Below are 19,109 nucleotides of genomic sequence, written 5' to 3'. Positions count from 1 at the left end.
TAACAGCGACTTACTCAACAGCCGCAAGAACAACACACGCCAGCCACCGGAGTTCCCCGAGAGATGGCTGGTCTCTGCGAACAGGCGAGTTCCCAAAGAGGGCTGTTTTGCCAAGGGTCCCTGTGGGGGAGGGAAATAAAAGGACTCCTTACTCATGAGACACGTGGTCTGAGGAGCCTGAATGGGCTTAAGTGAAAGCTCAAGGTAACAAAGGCGGCTGGTCGGTTACCTTGGATCCAGGAACAGGCCACCTGTTCGCTGACAGAGCGGGGGTGGGATCAGCGCCCACAGCATCCCCTGCCCTGGGCTTGCCCGCTTCATTCACAGCCGCACACACCAAAGGTGGGCTCCTTTCCCCATGCAGATGGGGGAGCTAGCTCGCAGGGGCAGCGTCGCTTAATGATTAAGCACTGCTGCTGGACTCCTCCGACCAGCTTGGGAAGCACAACGGAATGGTTCTGCCTAACAATAACAGCCCCCAGAACCCTAACCCCCTCCCCGCACCCTGCCACCACGCTCACTCTGCACAAACACTGTTCTGAGCACCTCACGTGAATTACCTCCCCCAACCCTCACAGCCACCCTCTAAGTCAGCACTAGTAGCATTCCTATTTTACATTAAGAGAAAGTTCAAGAACAGAGAAGTCACAGGCTAAAGGTCACCCAGCAAGAAAGTGGTGGGGCAGAGGGTTAAGCCAAGCAGAGCAACTCTGGGTTTCCAGTTGTTAACCGCTGCACTACATCTCCTCTCAAGAGGAAAGACAGGTCCTCCCAACTGGGCCTCAGTTTCCTCATCCGTAAAATGGGGTGAGTGTGGGGTGTCAGTGACAGCTTAGAGTGAGCGCTTAGCCCTAACGCACAAAAATGCTCCATAAACACCAGCTGCAGTTATCACATGCTGCCCTCAGATTCAATCAGGTTCAGCTTTTATCTTCAAAACAGGGGGTAATTATAGTCACAGAGTTTAAATTCTGGGCAGCTGAAGGGAAGAAAAAAAAAAAAAAAAGAACGACTCTTACTGTCCTTCTTTTCATCCACAGAAAAAATATACAAAACATCTACTCTGAGTCCTGCATTAGGACTCAGTGATAAACAAAAACCACATAAACCCTGCCCTCAGGGAGCTTACAGTTTCCTGTGAATAAACTGGCACAACATATTGAAAGAACAAGATACAGCATGTGTACTGAGCGGTCACTGTGGGCCAGGCGCTGCAGTGCTCTAAATGCTTTACGTGCCTGAATGCACTGAACTCTCTCAACAACCTAGGAGGACAGTACCATTACCACCTTGAAGATATGGAAACTGAGGCACTGCAAGGCTAGTGGCTTGCCCAAGGTCACACGGGAGCCTGAGGTGGAACCAGGACTTACGCCCAAGTAGTCTGGTTCCACAGCCTGCGCTTCACTCCTCAGTCCCTCGGCAGTCCTGCAGGGCAGCGGCTTTATACCGGGTCCATACGCAGTAGCGACAGGCACCCATAGGAAATGTCAGTCTGCAAGATGAATGGTCACTTTCATGTGTCGTTGGGAGGAGAGGGTGGGATAATTAAATTATAACTGTTCAATTAATGTCACATTTAATATGTTAATAGCAGGGGCCACATTCTTTTTTAATTCCAAGAGAAAAAATTTTTGTTGCCATTTTTTAAAATTTTATTTTATTATTTTTTTATACAGCAGGTTCTTATTAGTTATCTATTTTATACATATTAGTGTATATATGTCAATCCCAATCTCCCAATTCATCCCACCATCACCACCACCCCTGCCACTTTCCCCCCTTAGTGTCCATACGTTTGTTCTCTACATCTGTGTCTCTGTTTCTGCCTTGCAAACTGTTTCATCTGTACCATTTTTCTAGATTCCACATATATGCGTTAATATATGATATTTGTTTTTCTCTTTCTGACTTACTTCACTCTGTATGACAGTCTCTAGGCCCATCCATGTCTCTACAAATGACCCAATTTCGTTCCTTTTTATGGCTGACTAATATTCCATTGTATATATGTACCACATCTTCTTTATCCATTTATCTGTTGATGGGCATTTAGGTTGCTTCCATGACCTGGTTATTGTAAATAGTGCTGCAGTGAACATTGGGGTAGATGTGTCTTTTTGAATTATGGTTTTCTCTGGGTATATGCCCAGAGGGGCCACATTCTTGAGCACTTACCACCGTGAGCCAGTTACTGGGGGTAAGCACCTGACCCGCATCCTTTTTTTTTTTGTTTTTGGCACTATGCCAGCTTGTGGAATCTTAGTATCCCAACCAGGGACTAAACCTGGGCCCCAGCAGTGAAAGTGCTGAGTCCTAACCACTGGACTGCCAGGAAACTCCCTGCATCCTATTCTTTCATCCTCACAACCACCGTACAAGGCAGTCCTCAAAGGGGGAAACGGAGCCTCTTTGAGGAGTACCTTGACTAGGAACTGGTCAGAAGCAGAGAGAGGAGATCCAAGTGTTTCTGAGCAGACTGAGTGCACTCATGGACCCTGCACACTGCCCCTCAGACTGCTGCCTCGTCACCCAGCTTGGGTTTCTCTGAACGTTCAGATAAAATATTTTGTTTCTTGTCAAGACCGAGAACTCCTATGATACAGGGACTCTATATACACATTCTTGAAGGTGGAAATGATTAGAGAACAAAAAGCTATGTCCTGAATCAGGTAATTACAAAATGAAGTTGGCAAGGACAATGACACAGAAACATATAGGTACTATGCTTCCACTTTGTTTCCCTAACTTCTGTAGCAGATCCAATTGTTTGCCTACCCAATATCCATCCCCCTCTCCCAGTCTTTTCCTAAATAGTACTCCAATTTTATTCCTGTAGTGGCACTCCTCCCGCCAGTCCTGTCCTTCAGGTGAGGATGCTTTTAGCCCCAGCGCCGACAGTAAATCCTGATTGGCCCTTGCCTGTGATTTGCCCAAGCATGGTCATGTGTCACAATGCTGGCCAATGAGGTATGAGGGGAATCTGGGAGGCGGGGTGTCTTTGAAAGGTTTCCACGCTCCTAAGAGAGATACAGTGAGAGATGCCCTCTTTCTGCTGCTGGATATAGCCTTGTCAGGGTGTGATGACCAGAGCTGTGACAGTCATCCTGTGGCCACAAGGACATCCTGAGGACACAGAAGACACACCAAGGATGGTGGAGAGGGCTGGGCTTCTTACAGGCATTGTGGAACTGCTTAATTATTCTACCCTGGTGCTGCCTATCTATGGACTTGTTAGAAATGCAAATTCTCAAGCCAGACCTACTGAATCAGAGGCGCTGGGTGGGGCGCGGCAATGTGTGTTTTAACAAGCCCTCCAGGGGACTCCGGAGCCTGCTCAGGTTTGAGCACCACTGCAGTAGCACAAAGTGATAAAATGTTCAGAGTGTGGCCTCTGGAGTCAGGTTCCCGGGATCCAAATCCTGTCACCACCACTGTCTAGCTGTTGGGCAAGTTATTTAAATTTAGTTGCCTCGTCTGCAAAAGGGGAATAATAAGCATACTTACAGCGTTGTTGGGAGGCTTCAATGAGTCACTTTGTGGGAAGCGCCCAGCACGGTGCTTAGCATACAGGAGACACTGTACAAATGACCTATTTGCTGCTGCTGCTGTTGCTACTAACTATTGTTTGCAGCCAAAGGCATACCAACTGACACAGCTTTCTGACTGAACTCCCCCAAAGCTGGATCCATAAGTCTTTTCACCTCCAGGACCCAGCCCAGCGCCCTGGGGCTCCGTTTGTGTGACTCTCTGGTCAGCACAGGGTTGTGACACACAGGAGGGGTGGAAGGCCTTTCTCCCGAGTCCAAACCATCGCTCTTCAGACCTCCTCCCACAGCCTGAGCCTCCACGGTCCCAGCAGCTTCTCCCGGACACTCCAGGCTGGGTACTCTGCCAGCTACTCTGCCCAGTTACTGATCCAGAATGGCCACAAGTTCTGCCCAGCCCCAGAGAGCACCCCTGCCATGTAAGTCATGCCAAACATCTGGCAAGAGTCCAGGGGTGCCCTTCCCTCTGGGAGCTTTCTGTGATTTCAAAACTGGTGGCACCAAGATGCAGAAAGTCAAAGAATGACTAATACCACCCCTAGATAAGGCTCCAGTAGGAAGAGGCAGCCTCTTGTCAGGCTTAACAGCAGCCAGGGGCTATGGGTGGGGCAGGGGTTTTTCACACACTGGTGTCGCTGACACTGTTGGGCCAGTCGATGAAAGAGATGTGTGGGTGCAGAAAGGGGGTCCCAACCTCTGACCGCCAACCCCTGGGGCAAGAAAGGATGGGTCAAGTTCCTGGACGCTGGAAAGGAAGCTATTAGGCTGAATGTCATAAAACTGCCAATATTCAACCATTCTTGACCCACAAAAAAGCAATTTCATTCGATTCAACCTAATATAAGCCAGGAAACTGACTCAGTGCAGTGTCAAGGAACTGGTCAACAAGAATTTGGGATGGTGGTGGCCTCTGGGGAAGGGAATTCGGTGCTTTATTTTTGTCCCTTTGGTTCCGTGTGTGTGTCCACTATTCAAAGCTTAGTGAAATTTATCCTTTTACAACCTAAATGGGAAAATAATTAGAAAAAGAATAGATACACGTATATGTATAACTGAATCACTGTACTGTATACCTGAAACTAACACGACATTGTTAATCAACTATACTCCAATATAAAATAAAAAGTTTTAAAAAAAGCTTAATGAAATTTAATAACTCAATCAACCCTGCAATATGGCCCATCTCAGAGAAAAGACAAGGCTGCACTAGTTGCAAACCCGACACCTCTCTGCCCTCATGCCTTCCCACTCTATCCTCCTCCACTCTGCTCTTAGCCACGGCCTCAGGGCCTTTGCACTGGCTGCTGCCTCTGCCCAGAATCCTCCACTGCTCACACTGCCTCACCTCCTTTAGGTGTGAACTCAAGCCACCTCCCAGGGAGGCCATCCCTGGCCACCCTGTCTAAAACTTCAACACCCTCCACCCTGATACCTCACATCCCCTTTCTTAATTTCTTCTGCTTAGCATTTATTACCATCTAACACAGTATACATCTTATTTATCTGTTTACTGTCTGAATTCCCCACTTGAATGAGAGCCCCGGAAGGGGAGAAGCCTTGTCTGCCTTGCTCACTGCTGTAAACCTGGTACCTAGAAGAGCATTCAGCTGGGTGAACACCTGTTGAATGAGTAAGTTTAAAAGTCAGGGACTTCCCTGGTGGTCCAGTGGTTAAGAATCCACTTTCCAATGCAGGGGACACGGGTTCGATCCTTGGTCGGGGAACTAAGATCCCACATGCCGCGGGGCAACTAAGCCCACACGCCGCAACTACTGAGCCCGGCGCTCTAGAACCCACGCACCACAACAAAGAGCCTGCACACAGCGACAAAGACTCAGCGCAGCCAAAATAAAATATAAATAAATAAATAAATAAATAAAAACTCAGAATCAGTGTCAGTGTTTGGGGTTTGCCACCCTCAGATCCAACATGTGCCAGGTCTATACTGGGAAACCCGGAAAAAGCAAGCCGCCTAAACTGGTGACAGTGATCCTAATGTTCTCTCCATGCTGGACGCCACCTCAGAGCCTGTGAAGGAAAAGGAAAGGCAGAACTGATGAGGGTGCTGGAGGCAGATACTTGATGGAGCCGGAGGGGCTGCAGGACTTTGCCTGCCTTCCTCCCGCAAACCAAGAGCGTGGTATAAAGAGCTAAGCATCAGAACAAATGCCGCCAGCCTTGGGCAGGATCAGTGCCGAGCTCCTGTTCACATCAACCACTGCTACCCATCTAGCAAGCAAACCCCAAGCAGAAACCCCCAAATGAGAGTGCCCTCTTTTCCTGCCACTTTCACACAAGGATTTCTGCCCCACACTGACTTGCTGTTCAGTTAGAGACCCCAAAAGAACAAATGCAACAGGAATCTCTGCTTGATGTGAAGGGGGGCAGAGTGAATGTATGTTGTCAAGGAGTTTTATCTGCTGGCTTGATGAGAAATATCATCAGGTCCGCGGCACCGGCACATGCTGCATCTTGCAGTGTTGTCAAAAGTCAAAAGTCAGAACTGAAAGGGGGCACTTTCCCTGCCTCCCGCTGCAGGGCTGGAGGCAAACCAAATGCTGGATTCTGGTTCCATGTGGGGCCCTGACAAAGACACATCAGAGGAAGGATCTGCACACGGCTGTCCTGAGGGGAGGATGGGGGGAGGATCTGAGGCCTCCTGCTGGAACACGTCTCTGGAAAAAATGTGGGAGGCGCCCCACGGTCAGGTGCTGGAGGGAACCAGATCTCAAGGAAGAGGGACTTCTGCAAACTGACTCAGAGAACCAGCGCCCTCGTGGTCAGTGCTCAGAGCAGCTGGGGAAGCGTGTGGCCTCTGCAGGCTCGCTGATGCCCTCGCTGTGGCCGGATGCTGCTTTACCAAAGGGGTTTCCAGAGCTTTGAGCCAAGCATTGACTCGCCTGATGAAAAAAAAAACAAAAACCCTTTTTACTATATAAGTGAACTGGGCAGAGGCAGGGAATTCCTCCATACTACACTCGAGCTTGAAACACACAAACGCTGAGTGAAATTTGTTATACTTGCTTCTAACTTTTCATGGTGAGCTGTTTCAAGCACACAAAGGTGAAAAGAAGAGTATAGGGCTTCCCTGGTGGCGCAGTGGTTGAGAATCTGCCTGCCAATGCAGGGGACACGGGTTCGAGCCCTGGTCTGGGAGGATCCCACATACCGCGGAGCAGCTGGGCCTGTGAGCCACAACTACTGAGCCTGCGCGTCTGGAGCCTGTGCTCCGCAACAAGAGAGGCCGCGATAGTGAGAGGCCCGTGCACCGTGTTGAAGAGTGGCCCCCGCTCACCGCAACTAGAGAAAGCCCTCGCACAGAAACGAAGACCCAACACAGCCAAAAAATATAAATAAATTAATTAATTAATTAAAAAAAAAGAAGAGTAATAAACCTCCTCTAGCCAGCTTCAAAAGAATCACCTCATGGCCAATCTTCCTTTATCTCTTTACTCGTCCATACACTTCGCCCCCTCCACTCCCTGCCCATCCACATTATCTTGAAGCAAATCTCAGATGTCTTAACAGTTCATAGGTATTTCAGAATATAAGTCTTGGCTTTCCTGGTGGCGCAGTGGTTAAGAATCCGCCTGCCAATGCAGGGGACACGGGTTCGAGCCCTGGTCTGGAAAGATCCCACATGCTGCAGAGCAACTAAGCCCGTGCACCACAACTACTGAGCCTGCACTCTAGAGCCCGCAAGCCACAACTACTGAAGCCCGCGCACCTAGAGCCCGTGCTCCGCAACAAGAGAAGCCACCGCAGTGAGAAGCCCGTGCACTGCAACGAAGAGTAGCCCCCGCTCGCCACAACTAGAGAAAGCCCGCACGCAGCAACGAAGGCCCAACGCAGTCAAAAATAAAATAAATAAAATAAATTTATAAAAAAAAGAATATAAGTCTTAAAGATAAGACTTTTTCTTAAGCAGAACCACAGTATCATTATCACACCTAAAAAATTAACAAGAATTTCTTAATAATGTCAAATATCCAGTGCATTTTTGTTATTTAAAAGGGTGACTTCCCTGGTAGTCCAGGGGTTAAGACTCTGCGCTTCCAAGGCAGGGGGTGCAGGTTCAATCCCTGGTCAGGGAGCTAAGACCCCACACGTCACGCAACGCGGCCAAAATAATTAAAAATAAAAAAATAAAGAAAGGGGAAGTGCAGGTTCCAAAATCACAGAAAAACCCCACACCCAGAGTGATGGTCAAGCCTCCAGGCCCAAAGGGGCCTGAGACTTGCTGCGGGGCTACCCTGGACCAGGAGATCAGAGACCACACGTGGAATAGAGAGGCTACAACTAGTCAGTGTGGTCTTGCTTGACCACCCCATTCGGCTGTCTGTCGTCCACGGAGAGACCACAGAATGAGCGTTTAAGAGCCTGGACTTGGCTTGGATTTGAATCCTGACTTTGACACTCACCAACTTTGTCATCTGTCACCAACCATCTTCTCAAGATCTGAGTTTCTTTACATAGGCAATGTGAATAATAAGAGTACCTACACCATGGAGTACTTATGAGGATTAAGTGAGCTATTACATGAAAAGCGCTCGGAGCAGTGCCTTGCACACAGTAAGAGCTCAATGAATGCTGGGTCGTATCAATAATTCAGCCAACAGACACTTAGTGAGCATCTTTTACACGCCAGGCACTGTCCAGCAGTAGGAGGTAAGAGTGGTTACGAGGTTAAAGCTCTCATGAATTACCACCTGGAAACAGGGGCTGGCACGAGGTCAACCACCTGAGGTCATGAACAGACTCAGAATCTCCAGCACCTGCCTTGTCTGGGTAGGAGAAACAAGCACTCCTTGCTCCTGAGATGGGGAGCCCTGAACCAAGAGAGTAATTAAGGGTCTAGAACAATGACTCCCATAGATGAAAGAGTTCCCTTCCCGCTATCCCCCAGCCCAGCAATGCCTCTGGATCAGAGCAAGGGCAAGATTCACACACTGGGTAAACTCTGCCGTCACTGAGCTCACAGGAAAAGGCCACACAGCTCCCACAGGAGGCAGACAAAAGAGAAGAGAGGCTTCACACCCAAATAAGCTGCTTGCTTAGAATGGGCTTTCAGCAGGCTGCGTCCTTTTCTCGTTTCCTTCACTCACCCTGCCCACCGTCCTCAGGGCCCAAAGACCCTTCTCCTTCCTGGGAAGTAAAGACCTGTTCCCAGGAAACCTCGAGCTCATCGTGAGGAGGGGATCAGCCAGTCACGCAGGTCTAAACCAGCACTCCAGCACCAATATACAACTCGAGGATCGATGCTGACAGACTCCGGGAATGCATTTTGTGTGATGAGTCCTTCCTATGGTTTCTGTGGCTCAATGCTCAGACCCCATCCCTCAAACCCTCAAACAAACACAACATATACAACAGAGATTGAAGAGATTTAAGAGTATGCACCTGAGTTCAAATTCTGCCTCCATCACTTCCTAACCGTGAGCAAGTGGCCTCTCGTTGCCAGACCTCAGCTTCTCCATCTGCAGAGCGGGGATGATCCGACTCCCTGCCACCTCAGAACACAGGTCACACACGCCAAGCACACTGCCAGGCCCAGAAGGTGCCTTTGATGGATGATAGCTGTGAGTTTAGCTACCCCTGCCTATGATAAATATGCTTTTCACCACTCATCTGCCCTTATTCACCAAGATAAAACAGGGATGGCATCTTTGACCTATCACCTAGGATATGAGTCTCATACCCTAGGTCCACACTGTCCAATACATGTGGCTACTGAGCACTTGAAATGTGGCCGGTGCAAATGGAGATGCTGAAGGTGTAAAATACACATTGTATTTTGAAGACTTAATGTGAAAAAAAAAGAATGTAAAATATCTCAATAATTTTTATACTGACTACATGTTGAAATAATGCTTTTTTTTTTTTTTTTTTTTTGGCCATGCCACACGGATCTTAGTTCCCTGACCAGGTATCGAACCCGTGACCTCTGCACTGGAAGCACAGTCTTAACCACTGGACCACCAGGGAAGTCCGAAATGATACTATTTTGGACTAAATAAAATACATTATTAAAATCAATTTCCTGTTTCTTTTTACTCTTTTAAATGTGATTCCCCATAAAATCTTAAATTATGTATATGGCTCACATTGGTGGCTCGCATTATATTTCTAATGGACAGTACTGGTGCAGACCCTTGAGAACCAGAGTCTTCTTATTTGACTTCATACTGTCAGTGTCTAGCATGGTGCCTGGCACATAGGCTGGGTAGAAAAAAATGTTCCATAGATGGCTGGATGAAAGATGCTCTCCATACTTTTCCTGGTCTTAAAAGCAACCACTACCATCCTCACATCTAACCAGGCCTGCCCTTCATTCAAAATAGTGCACAACCCTTAAGGTCAAAGCTACACCAGATCAAAATGGACACAGTCACGGTGGCTGGAACAGGTCCCAGAGCCCCTGCAGGGCCAGGCATCACCACCTTAATTACTGGACTGTATTTTAATACTTTAACAGTCCATAAAGCTGGTCTGGTGCTTAGAAACACTCTTTCCCTGGCTGGCCCAAGTCCTCTTGCAAAGCTCACCCAAATGGGACACCACCTTGTTCACGCTCCTTCGACACCACACCTCATTTCTTGCTAACTTGCGTCTGGTGTGGCAGCCACGCAGTCAACCTTGTTTTATTTGAGGACAGGTTCTGCTGAAGGGCCTTCAGTTTTGAAACAACCAATTAAACATCCCAACAGAAACTGACCCCATCGTGTCTCACTGTCAGTGGAAATGATGCCACATCCCCAGACCACTCCTGCTGCCACATGAATGAGGTACTAAATATAGTCCGCAGTGCTTTGCATGTCAGACGACATGGAAAGGAAATGCTGCATCCACTTGTTAAACTCGCCTCAGCCTACTAAAGAGGGCCTGGGAAGAGGAGTTTGGCATATGGGTGAAGAGCCTGGACCCTGGAGTCGGCTTCCTCGTCTGTAAAGTGAGTTATCTTCCCCGGACCCTTGTGAGGATTCACTGAGGAAAAGTGTGAAATGCTTAGAAGAGCACCAAGTACAGAGTAAAGTACTAGGAAACGTTAGCTGCTATTATCATCATTATTATTATTTTACAAAAATTAAAGTAGTGTGAACTTGAACAATGGGAATTCACTCTTCTCCAGCCACAACGATACTGTTTTTGTAGCAAACTCATTCTCACATCTGAGCCTTTGCACTTGCTGTTCCCTCTGCCTGGAAATAGTCTTCCCACCCAGCTCCTGGCACAGCTGATGCCTCTTGCTCATGCAGGTCTCAGCTCACGTGACTCCCCTTCAGAGAGGCCTGGAAGGCCTTCCCGGGCCACACAAGCTAAAGTAACCATCCCTGGGACTTCCCTGGTGGTCCAGTGGTAAAGAATCTGCCTTCCAATGCAGGGGACTGGGGTTCGATCCCTGGTCGGGGAACTAAGATCCCACATGCCGCGGGGCAACTAAGCCCGCGCACTGCAACTACTGAGCTCACGTGCCTCAACTAGGGAGTCCGTGTGCCGCAACTAGAGAGAAGCCCGTGTGCCACAATGAAGAGCCCGCGTGCTGCAACAAAGACCGGATGCAGCCATAAAAATAAGTAAATAAAATAAAATATAAACATTAAAAAAAATTTGAAGAGGAAAGCATACTTTATTAAAAAAAAAAAAAATCCCTTCCCCACCGCCAGTCTGCCCCAACGCCTCTCTCCATCACCCCCACCCTGTTATTTCCTCCATCTGAAATTAAAACCACCTGAAGTTACCTTGTTTATTGTGTGTCCCCTCAGCTAGAATGTAAACCCTAGGAGAGCAAGGATCTTGTCTGTCTTGTTCACTGTCCAGAGTTTATGCTGTTAGCCACTATGCTATATTGACTATGTACCAGAATGCTTACTGGATGTGCGTTTGTGAATGTAAAAGAAATCCCAGAAACAACTTAAATGTCCAGCAATAGGGAGATGGTGGTGTGGAGCATGGTCTGTCCACACTGAAGAATGCGTGTCTAGCCGTTAAAAAGAATGAGTCAGGGACTTCCCTGGCGGTCCAGTGCTTAGATGCCGCACTCCCAATGCGGGGGGCCCGGGTTCGATCCCTGGTTGGGGAACTAGATCCCACATGCTGCAACTAAGAGTTCTCATGCCGCAACTAAAAGATTCCGCATGCTGCAACTAAAGATCCCGCATGCTGCAACTAAGACCCGGCACAGCCAAATAAATAAATAAATAAATATTTTTTTTAAAAAAAAGAATGATTCAGATCTGTATGTAATGACTTGAAAAGATATACCCTATCAAATATTTAAAAAATCAAGTTACAAATATGTGTGTCTTGATCCCTCCTTTTTTGGGGAGTGGTGAGGGAGAAGGAAGAAAACAGTCAATATTTGCATACATACATCCATATAAGTATAGAAAGAGGTAAGTGAGAGCATCTACCCGAATTTCCAAGGGCAGAGAATCTACTTTGTTCTCTCAGACATCTCCAAAACCTGACACTGGATACTCAGTAAATACTCATTGTCTGAATAAATGGTTGTCTTCGGGGGATGGGATTTTGGAGTGGAGGGTGGCACCTATTGTTTTCCTTATGTGTCTCTGTATTGACATGTTACTATGAGCATGTGTATCTCCGCATAACTTTTTAAAAGCCAAATTCAACCAATTCACACACACACACACAAGTTAAAGCCATGACCAGAGCAGTTCTAAGAAACAGCAGTGTCAGTCTTAAAGAAAGCACAAATGCACAAACTGGTCCAATAGCATCTCATCCTAACGGCTAAAAACAAACCCTTTACTTTAGAGGAAATGACTGTTCAATTCTTTTATTAAAACATACAGACATTTAATTTAGATTTGGGGAATTAAACACATAACAAGGTTAATCTGTTATCATAACCTGTGTCATTTTTTTACACCGAAGTTTGAAATATAACCGCAAGATACCTTTTACAGGGAAAAAAAGGCGCCAATCACTGCACATTCTAAATTCCATTTTTGATTTACCGCCTAACAACTGCAATGTCTGAAAAACAGGCTCATGTTTAACTCTGACCATTCCACACAGACTGCTAAAAAACCCACATGCCGTTGTCACTAACAATTAAGACCAAGATTTTTTTAAGTCTTTGCTTTATTTCCTCAGATTTAAAAAAGCACTTAGGCGGAATTCCCTGGCAGTCCAGTGGTTAGGACTCAGCACTTTCACTGCCCAGGCCCTGGTTCGATCCCTGGTCGGGGAACTAAGATCCTGGCAAGCCCTGCGACGCAGCCATAAATGATTAATTAATTAACTTAATAAATAAATAAATAATAAAAAAGCACTTAGGCAAATTTAGTGGTCAGCACAAATTTGAGACCACCAGTTCCCATCTCCAAGTGCAATTACAATGAAAGATCTGACAACAGATTCACCCTAAACGGAGAGCTAATGAATTCCCTGCCCAGCCTCTTCCCTGGTATGTATGCTACCTCCCAAAATGCTCAGGATGGCCCTTCCCACAGAGGATATTCTAAGCCGCTGACACGGTGTAACTTTTCAGAAAGAAATTTAGCGACTCAGCCGAGCTCTGCCAGGCTAAAACTGTAGAAATGGGCCCCCTGAAAGCCAGGGCTTTACTCCCGACTTGTGGCCATTGCAATCTGGCCAAGTCCGTAGTGCCTTCTCCGCACCCTACGAATACAATGTTTCACATACATCAATCCTCAGTGACTTGAAAGAAACAACTCAACCTTGTTGGAAAAGGCCATATTCAGTGGCCAAGGGAGAATTTCAGTGCCCACAAGATGGGAGATCAAGAAGGGCCAATGAAATGGTTGCTATGAAATAAGACAGCTCCATCCTTCTTGCCAATCAATTAGACCTGGGAAGCCTGGGGGAGAAGAGCAACTCCCAAGTTTCTGGCTTGGTCCATTTGCCAAGATGGTGACTACTGGGTCTGAGAGGAAAAGGAGTTTAGGTTGAACATTTTGAGTTCATGGTACCCAAGGGGACAGTCACCAGAGGACATCACGGAACACGGGCTCCACATCTGGAGCTGGAGCTCAGGGTGCTAATAGGGCTTTGAGACAGAATCAAGTGCTGGCAGCAGTGGTACAGTACATAAAGCACTAGAGTGAATGTGTTGGCTTGCAGGGAGGAGTGTGTGAGAGCTGAGCGGGGGGCTGCTGATAGCAAGTCACTACCATTTCTTCTCAGGCCCTTATACTGCAGTATGTTCCACAATTTAACATCTGGTGAATAAAAATTGGGGCGGTGGGGGGGGGAGACATTAACCTTGTCCCTGCTCTGCCCTGTAAATACAAACATAAGCAGCAAAGGCCTATCAAGAAAAACAAGACATGTTTATTAAGTGCTTACTATGCACCTGGCCCTGTGCTGAACACTAAATATGAATTATCTCCTGGGATCATCAAAGCAACCCTAGCACAAATGTCCTATGACTACCATTTCACAGATGGGACACTGAGGCTGGGAGTGAACATGTGGGGTAGCTCAGGGCTGTCATGTCACATACCACCACAGTTAGGCAGTCTCTGGGCCAGATGGAGAACACTGAAGAAGAACAATTATAATATATAAGAGCTGCTACTTAGTGAGAGATGGCTTTGGAGTAGGAATACAATCTCAGCAAATCCTTACAACCCTCTGAGGCTGATATTGTTACCCCATTTTACATAGATGGAAGCTGACGCTGCAGGAGAGGAAGTCAACCAGACCAGTTTTGAGTCTGGCCCACTGGAAGACCAACACTACAGCCAGAGCCCCACCCTCAGGGGGTCTCTGAGAAACTGGAAAAACGCTGAATAAATGGTACCATTTATTAAATGCTGACTATGTGCCAGCTGCTGCTCTAAGCACTTCACAAATGGTATTCTCATTGCATCCTCAAAACGACTCTACGAGGTGGCTACTATTAAAATCCCATTTTATAGACAGAGAAACGAAGGCATAGAGCAGTGAAGTCTGTCGCTCAAGGTCACACAGCTAGTAAATGGTAGAACCTAATGGTTGAACTTGGCTCTGCCTCCCAAACCAAAGCTCTTAAACAAAATAATTTCAGTTAACAGCAGCCACCCTGCATTGAGGGCCAACTATGGACTCGGCTCACCCTCAACTTACCACATTCGGTCGATAATACCTTCACCCAATTTCTCGGGAGCTAACAATAACGCAAACACGTAATAAGTGCCTTCTATGTGCCAAATACTTTATTCACCAGATCTCAACATTTCAACAGAATTCCCAACAAAAGACAGACACTATTCTTCCCCGGTTAGACTGAAAGGGGAAACTGAGGTTCGGCGCGGTTTCCCTATATCGCACCTCCCGAGTGGCAGAGCCAGGACCCGAACTCACTGCTACCCGACTCCCATGCCACGCTCTTCGGCAACAGCGCCAGGTAGCTCGTCTGGAAAGTTGAAGCATGCGGGCAAGAGACCGGCCAGGTCCGGAGGGCTAGAGTCCCGCCGCCGCCGCCGCCGCCCCCAACAACCGGTGCCCACACCCGGCCGTCCGCCCAGTCGCCCGCCCGCGCTGACCCTCGGGGTCCGAGGGGACACCGATTCCCCACAACCCTTGCGCGAGGCCGACCCTGCACCCGAAGCCACATACCTGGGCGTCCCGGCTGCCCGCCCAGCGGGCCCCACGACCACGGTATCCAGATCCGCGCCGCTTGCTGGAGACGCCGCCAGCTCTTGTGGCCCGAGTGACTTCCAGGCTGCCCACTTCCAAGCCGCTTCGCGCGACGCCTCCTGGGAACTGTAGTTTCGCCCTAGGCGGCAGCAAGCTGAAAAAGGCCTGGTGCGCAGGTGCTGCCGGGAGCTGTAGGCGCGGGGCCGCGCCGCCTTCTGGGAATGGTAGTCCACCTGTCGCCTCAGTGCCTCTGGAGTCTCCAGAGTACTTCCGCAGCCCCGAGGGGCGTGAGGGATGGAGGCGTGCCTTCTGCAGACTCCAGCCCGTTGACCGCGCTCCTCGCTCGGCGAGGGCGGTTTTTCCCTTTTTCCAAGCCCTGTCCGCCTCCTCCCTTCCTTCAGTGGACGCTCTTCCTCCCTCTCCGCAAAGCGCGAGATACTTACCCCGAGGGCGCGAGCCTCGGGAGAGGCGGGAATAGCGGAGCAGCGCGCTAGACCCCCAACCGAGGGGAGCCTTGGAGAAGGGCGTCTATGCGCGCTCGCGCACGCGCGCTCGCCGGCCAACTCCGGCCTAAATTGCCGCGGGCTCCCGCGGGGAGGACTTTTTTTTTCCTTTCGAACGCGCGCGCGCGCGCGCGCGGGGTCTCGCGCTGGGCTTTTTCCTGCCGGGCGCGCGCTAGTGCGCACGCGCGCTCACTCCCCTCGCCTCGGTCAGTCTGCCGGGCACGGGGCTGGGGAGCTAACCGTCCTGTTGGTAGAGTCCTCTCGCAGCATCCCCAAGGTCTCTCCTCAGGCCCTCCTATTCTAGGTCTGATTCTTCACATAGCTTCTGAGTGCCGCCACACACGCCGTGCCCGTCCCTAGTCGGGAGTGCAGTCGTCGCAGGTAACAGGCGCGGCCCCGGTCTTGAAGAGGCGGACACGCCCTTCTTCCCTCCGGCCGGAGAGCCGGGACGACCGAATGTGTTGGGTTTCGGGTCTGGTCGCCTCTCTCCGTACTAGGCGGCTCCGGAGCTCTGCCTTCGACGGGAGCCTCATGACCATCACCCAGGGGGTTGCCCTGGAGGCCCGGTTACCTACCATTCATTCGTTTATCGCACATTCTTAGGGTAACCAGTGTTTGTTGAGTACTTACGGCCTGGAAAATTTTGTTCAAATTTAGTCCACCTGCTGGCATAATCAAGGATCCGACCCCTTTTTTTCAAAAAATGGATGTTGCCACTCCTACTCCACTAGGGGTTACCGAGGGAACTGGCTAGAATTGCAAGGTTCACTGGTCAAGAAAACCCAGTCAATACCCTTCGCACTTCATCTTCCTTCCAAGAAGATGCTCAGTAAGACTTGAGCTGGGAAGCATATATTTCTTCTTCCTGAGAGAGGGCAGAGGGTCATTCATTTGCTCATTCATTCAACAAAAACGTATTAAGCACCTACTTCATGCCAGGTTGGGTGATTATGAGGACACGGGAGAAATCAAGATAGATTGGGTTCCTACTCTCAAGGAGCGAAGTCCACACCACCACCAGACGGTGATAATTTAAAGCAGTACGATCTAATAGAAATATAATGCAAGCCAAATATGCAATTTTAAAATTTACATTAAAAAGAAACAGGTGAAATTAATTTTAATAATTTATTTAAGCCAGTATATCTAAAATAAGTTATGCTTAATGAATAAAAGATTTACATTGCTTCAATTTTAAAATTTAAGTTAATTAAAACTCTGAGGCATTAACAAAGATATTCATTTGTGGCATGGGTTATAGCAAAAGGTTGGAAACTGCCCAACTTCCATTAATAGAAGTTTAAATAAATAAATGGTAGTTCAGCCACGCAGTGGAATACACTGCAGCTGACAACTGTTGAAAAATGAGACAGAGCTGTATGTTTTAATATGAGTTAATCTTTAAGATTATCAAGTGAGAAAAGTGTATATAGCATACTACCATTTGTATAAGAAAAATAATATTTTTTACATGCATGCTTGTGTGTGTACAGAACACCTGTAGAAAGACACAACCAGGGTTACCTTTCTGAAGGGGAAACAGAACAGGTGACTTTCTCTTCAGTATATGTTCCTTGGTATGTTTTGAATATTTTTACCATGTCCATTTTTAAAAGTTGTTTAATTAATGGAGGATGATAGCTAAGTCATAGAATCATTGTATAACAATTAAATGAAACAATGTATGTAAAACGCCTGGCTACCACTTTACAACCTTAATCAGTTCTGGATGCTATCACTACTCCCATGCTGGATAATTCTTCACGCAATAGAAACTAGCCCACCCTAGTAATATATGTTTGTCAGCCTGGAAAATTGTTTCTTTCTGTAAAGATAAGTGCATTCCAGTCCCAGCCCTAGCTGTGAAGTCACTTATAAGGCCAGAGTAGCAGTCCCAGGCCTGGGGACAGACTTGGGCTCCTTATCAGTAATTCAAAAAGAGTAAGCCAAGATTGCCCTCGGGGCTTTACAGTCCCTCTGACTTTACAGTCAACTGATGCCAGCTGGGCTTTCTGCATCGTTGTCCCCAAACGTGAGAGCCACCTGCAAGGCTGTAGGATCCATGCAGGGCTTTAGCTCAAAGTGTGGAGCACACATCACTCTTCTTTTGGGTGGTCAGGTCTCCTTGTTATATGTACTCACAATACTTTGTTCTTTTCCTTCTTTAACAGGGGCCCGATAGTGTCATGGAGTGCAGTACCCCCTAGAGCCAATTCTCTGTATTACAAAGGCAGGGCTCATGGGATGCTGGCTTTCCATCCCACCACCACCGACACAGTACCTTGGAATGGACAGCAGCTAAGAAAAAGGATGTGGTGCCAGCATCAATGCCCAATCATAGACCTGGTTTGTCTCTATAGTCAGCTACAGTCAGATACCATATCTCAGCCCCCAAATTCTGACTCCTCTAAGTTGGCTGCAGGACTTGAATTCGCCCTTTAGATCATCTTTGGGTTATCAAGATATTAAAAAGTCAAGACCATTGGGATTAAGGCATTTGGTGCTCTCTCTGGACTTGCTTGTAAGGACAGGTAATGGGATTAGGGAATCAAATGTGGGGCATTTTAGGAGAGGTTTCCTCTAAGGAAACTGGTATATGGGATGGGAGAGAGTGGCAACAACAACAAACATAGGTATGGGGGTTGAAGGCCTTCCTTCTCACTTAACCTCCAAAGAATATGCCCCCAAAGGGTTCCAACCGCTTGCTTTTTATAGGCTGGTCGAGAGAAGTTGGACCCAGAGGAGATAATTAGGAAAAATGGAAACTGATGGCAATGACTGCAAATTTGTTGACTACAAATGACTACTCTCTCAGCAGCTCTGGGGCCCCAAGAAGGAGCTGGTTGGGTAAATCTGAGCTGTGGGGCCCTGGCCCATAGGGCCATCCACCGATCCATTTCAGCAGATCACAGTGGCTCCTGAAAGGTGGTCCAAAAGAACAGCAAGTGCAGGGTTACAGGGGAATAGAATGGAAAAAGATATGGCAGGAGGGCAGCATGCAGCCTTGGGGAGAGTGGAAAGACATAGGGGATGCTAATGTCTGAAAGCCAGTCCCCAGTTCCCATTAGTGGGTTTGTGGGGAAGAGAGCTCACTTAGCGTTAGCTGGGAGAACCTTTTACTTCTCTCAAACGATAGAAGAATCTTGAACTGTGAGTTGGATCTTAGTCTTGAATCTGCCCTGTGTAGCTTTGAACACATCCCTTTTCCTCTCTGAATTCACATTCCTTATATGTACAATGGAGACGGAGACGATGGTGTCTGCCTCTCAGAATTCTTTCAAGAACTAATGAAGTGATTGATGTGAAAGCTTTTTTTTTTTGGCCGCACTGTGAGGCATGTGGGATCTTAGTTCCCTGACCACAGATCCAACCCGCTCCCCCTACAGTGGAAGCGCAGAGTCTTAACCACTGGACCGCCAGGGAAGTTCCTGTGAAAGCTTTTTTTTGT

At 47.9% G+C, this 19,109-nt stretch overlaps 1 protein-coding gene and 1 long non-coding RNA gene across 8 annotated transcripts in view; one reads left to right on the top strand and one right to left on the bottom strand.

Moving 5' to 3' along the window:
- Window positions 1-15,754, bottom strand: part of SIPA1L3 (signal induced proliferation associated 1 like 3) — a 238,199-nt gene extending 222,445 nt beyond the window's left edge. For 2 of the 6 annotated variants that reach the window (XM_082367253.1, XM_082367254.1), the window contains exon 1: window positions 15,138-15,745. The gene's annotated coding sequence lies outside the window, so the exon portion shown is untranslated. Of the gene's footprint in view, window positions 1-14; window positions 121-15,137 lie in introns of all 6 variants that reach the window. The other 4 variants (XM_082367251.1, XM_082367255.1, XM_082367249.1 and 1 more) reach the window with 4 other exon arrangements.
- On the top strand, window positions 28-13,861 carry LOC309616659. 2 transcript variants are annotated; one of them, XR_014237554.1, is made up of 3 exons: window positions 59-84; window positions 2,840-2,870; window positions 9,463-13,861. It is a non-coding gene; the product is annotated as an uncharacterized lncRNA (long non-coding RNA). The 2 variants fall into 2 exon arrangements; XR_014237555.1 differs by lacking the exon at window positions 9,463-13,861 and having other exon boundaries at window positions 28-84; window positions 2,840-3,391.
- Window positions 15,755-19,109: the final 3,355 nt, after the last annotated feature.

The sequence above is a fragment of the Balaenoptera borealis genome, assembly GCF_965194805.1.
Source record: "Balaenoptera borealis genome assembly, chromosome: 19".
Lineage (NCBI taxonomy): Eukaryota > Metazoa > Chordata > Mammalia > Artiodactyla > Balaenopteridae > Balaenoptera > Balaenoptera borealis.
Note: the sequence above shows the minus strand (reverse complement) of the source record. Positions and strands in the feature narration are given on the sequence as shown.